We start from the raw sequence: 4,505 nt of genomic DNA, 5'->3' as shown, positions 1-4,505 counted from the left end.
GAGCAGAGACACACACACACACACACACACACACACACACACACACACACACACACACACACACACACACACACACACACACACACACACCCACAACTGACACAGTAATCAAAAGTGTTAACAGTTAATTAAAAGAGCAACCAAACAAAAAGGTGTCCACACCCTCATGCTCTATCACAGGAGGACTGTTACTTTCCAGGTGTACGACTTAAGTGCTTCTGCAGAGGCGCAGATAAACAAACCAAAGTCTGGGGAGTCAACAAAAGTCAGTATGACACATAGTTGGCCGTCAACCAAGATGGGAAATGTCCACCAGGGCCAGCAAATTGGCCAGTCTGGCATGAGTGAGTCCCCAATTTGAAATGCCATGTCCAATTTGCAAAAATGCAAACCCTCACTTGAGCACCAAAACCACAAGGCTTCAGCCAAGTTGGAGACTGAAACGTAGTGCACGTTGATAGTGATGACACAACACAAAATCTCAAATTTTAGGTGAATAGGAGCAGCAGCTTAGGAGCTATGACCCGCCAAAATATTTTCAGATGTAAATGTAGGTTTATGACCGGTACATACTTAATCATTTTTAAATGTGTAATTTCAATGTTTTAAAGTCCTGTTTTAAAATCACCTATGTATTTTGTCCTATTGTATTTGCTTACCTAGCGGCCTTCGGTGCATGCACCACAGATGGTGCAGGGGCTGCTCATGGTGCCAATGGTGAAGCCATAGCTGCCATCGACACAAACATATTGTCAGGGTTTGTTGGGAGCATCTGGCTCATCTTCAGGCAAAGCTTCTCCCACGTTCCGGGGGAGGCAAGGGACATTGAGTCTGAGTGGACCACCATGTCCCCCACCTCTATTGTTGAGGCGGCAGATCGGAGTTGTGGCCGTAAGATGGTCAGTGCCTGATGTGGCAGCCACCCCCGAACTCACTGGTGGACATTGTCAGTAAGTTCTGTAGGTCAAATTCCATTCACTTTATAATAAGATGTAATTTACCGTAAACTGAAAACTTATTGAAAATCTTTTAATGTCACATTTTCATTATAAGGCAAAATATCACAATATGTGGCCCGAGAAGTAGAAACAAAATTACAATGACACATCTACCAGCCATTGAAAGACTGTCCACGTCAAATGGCTTTTCAGATGCAACTCTGAAGGCTGTCATACACAACCTATTCATCCTGCAGGTTCAAGAGGGATAAACTGGTCCTTGCAAAACAGCCACTTCAATCCACCTTTGTCTGAATCAGCCTCCATTTTTCTTAAGTCTGACATCTATATTCTTCAGTGAGGGGGTGTCAACAATAGATGTATTCTGTTCTTCAAACCTACTTCAACATGAAATGCAACATTTGGGAGTATTATTGTGTGTGTGTGTGTGTGTGTGTGTGTGTGTGTGTGTGTGTGTGTGTGTGTGTGTGTGTGTGTGTGTGTGTGTGTCTAAAGAATAAAATTACAAGTGTATGTACTGAATGCAATGGGGTTAAAATGACCACTCAGTAGCAACAGGAGGCATGAAGTCATTAGTGGCAATTCACTGAGTACAATCAATAACACCCTGTATAGACCAATGGTTAATGTTTTGGGGGTAATTTGATGATAGGGCTTGAATCGTCATTGACATAGTTCTTGGACATTTATTGACATTTCCTGGCCATCCGTGCACGTGGTAGCGCCTCTCTGTTTTTCTCTTCTGGTTGAAACAAACTCAGTCTTGCTCAGCCCTCACAGTATTTTTAGCCACTGTGTATTTAGCAGGGTTTTCTCCCGGAAGACTAACGAAACATGACACTCTTGAGAAAACAAAAAGAAACAGAACGAGTGTGTTTGCAGAAACGTTCATCAGGCAGAAATATACTTACTGGTAGTTTACGTTTGCCCAAAATGTTCGTGAACTTTTGTTCATTAAACTCGTTCCGGTCGAACACTGATTGTTTATTTTCACTTATTTCTTAAGTTGTACTATATTTATTTTATTTATCTGTATGTATTACTACTCACTGATTAAAATGAGAAAAATATATATATAAATAAAACAATTTCAGGGTTGGAACAGATTAATTGTATTTCTATTGATTTCAATGGGAAAATTCACCTTGATTAAAACGGTTCGAGTTACAAGCGGGGTCAATGAGTTAATTAGGTTTGTAAATTGAGGTACCGCTGTCTCTACTGTGTGCTCTCGTTACTTCACGTTTCGGGTTTCATTTGTGACCATAACTTAATTTATTGCAATTTTATCTCACTATTTTGCCGGTTTTCTTGCTACTTTTCTTCTTTCCAGAATACCTCATTTTTTTTCGGGCAAAGTTCCACCTCTGTATCCTCAATCGTCCAATCACAAATCGGAGTTGCATTTGTGAAGTCGGAAAATCATTTCATTTTCGTCAAAAAACTCTTTCCAGTGTGTATGTTATTTATTTAAAAGAACAAGCCTTTAATTTCAGTATAATCACATCAAATATCTATTGCCGCATATTGTCACAAGTTCTACCTAGTACAGTACTGTACATTCACCCAATCGCAGATGCCAGAAGGGGCCACGTTGAATGAATGCAGAGATTTACGTCAAGTGCGCAACATAGACTATATATCGTATCGGTCCAAAAACATATTGTTACACCCCGACTAGTTACACACAGCTAGACATCAAACATTTGCTAGAGCAACAGTTTGATTGACGGCAAATGGAGAGTATCGTACAGGAAATGGGGTGGAGGTGGTGGAAGATCAATGCTATTTGACTGGCTAGCATATACCCGCTCAAATAGAGTTAGAATGTTCAAGCAACATAATATTGTATTTGTATATAACAAACCTTGCAGCTAAATATACCTAGTCAAATTCAAAATCTTTTTGCAACTCAAAACTACGCTGCGAGCGACCGGTGGAGAAGCCTGGTGTGAACACTCATGTCTGATAAGAATTGTTTTTTTTTGTAATCATTTGTGGTCTCTTCCTTTCGGCATCCTGCAACTGTCCAACCTTCTTGATTTCCTGCCTCTGTTGAGTCCTGTGGTGTATGTTTAATAACCGGCATTTATTCATGAATGTGATGCATCGGCATTGCTAAGGTTGGTGGCCCCTATCTGTCGTGATAAACTACAAAGCTCATGCGGTTGCGCGTAAATAAAGCAGAACAATTTCCTCAACCCCTTGCGTGAGAGATAAGCCGAACCTCATATTCTTGCATATAAACACACATTTAGCATTTTAAACTTTCATTACAACCAACATAGAGTTAGACTCTTTTGGGGATTGCATAATGACCTTCACTTGCACCAAAATACAGTGTATGCGCGCAAATAAACAGCAATAATACTATCGAAACAAACTCAAGACATGTACGCGACATTGGCTTTTTTACGTTGAATATTTAAAATGTTCTCTGTCAAGCATTTGTAGAAAGTAGCCATGGGATTTTCATCCAGAACAAATTGTCCTTGAACAAAATCACCAAACGTAACATCGGAAGTAGACGAGCACCGTGAGGAGCCACACAACGGGGAGTGAAGAGAAACACAATGTGACTGACAAGGAGATTTGTTCCCCATGTGAAGGCCACACTGTCACGTTCCGTCATGGTTAGATTCGCCGCTGGCATTTTCAAGCTCTTCTTTTTGCTAACAAGGAATCACAACTACCGCTCTGGGGCTGCTGTATTCTTTTACATTCTTATGTTGTTAAATGAATTACACACCCAGTAGTCATGAAAAATTTACATCAGGCCACAATGTTTAAGTCTGAATTGAGGCGTTTTGGTCTGAATGTAATGCAGGATGTCATACCGATTCATGTGACACTGAGAAAGCTTTTTTTTTTTTTGTGATGCACTAAGCATTGCACCTATTTGTAGAATCTATTTACAAGTAAGATGATGCTTGTCATACAATACACAAGGCTACACAGACAAAACAGAGTTACAAGTACACATTGGATAAAATTGTTCATGACGGAATGAAAAGACAGAAACACACAGCGACGGCTGAAATAACTGGAAACTGCTGAATTTGTAGAATTTAGAGATTGCCACGTCTATTGTAGAGGAATTAACTGCTTACTTGGATTTAATACTTCCTTTATTGCTTTATTGCTAATCACACGTACCTCTGAGAGATTTTATGTGTTCAACATCATATAAGGGGCTGTTATCTCCAATATTTATGTTGCTGGCAACGGCCAGAAAGGACAAGCTGAGGGGAGGGGCAACTAGTTGCCTGCCTCCTCACACATACCAACTTTTATGACCACACCGGATCCCAACTGGATTTTGTCATTTTTTTGTAACTGTTTTACATGGAACGTGATTGTCCGCCTCCCATTTACTTTATAGCCTCCATATATTCTCGTGTCTCCAATTGTTCAAGCGTGCTCTGCATCGACCTCTAAAAGTCCCGAATCGATTCGGACGAATTCGACTCGAGTTGCGATGTTGGAATAAAAAGAAGAAAAGAGATGGAATAATGAAAAGAAAAGGCATCAAAGTGTTCGCTCTTT

This window comes from Hippocampus comes, unplaced genomic scaffold (assembly GCF_001891065.2).
Source record: "Hippocampus comes isolate QL1 unplaced genomic scaffold, H_comes_QL1_v1.1 scaffold41, whole genome shotgun sequence".
Taxonomy (NCBI): Eukaryota; Metazoa; Chordata; class Actinopteri; order Syngnathiformes; family Syngnathidae; genus Hippocampus; species Hippocampus comes.
This window is presented reverse-complemented; position numbering follows the sequence as displayed.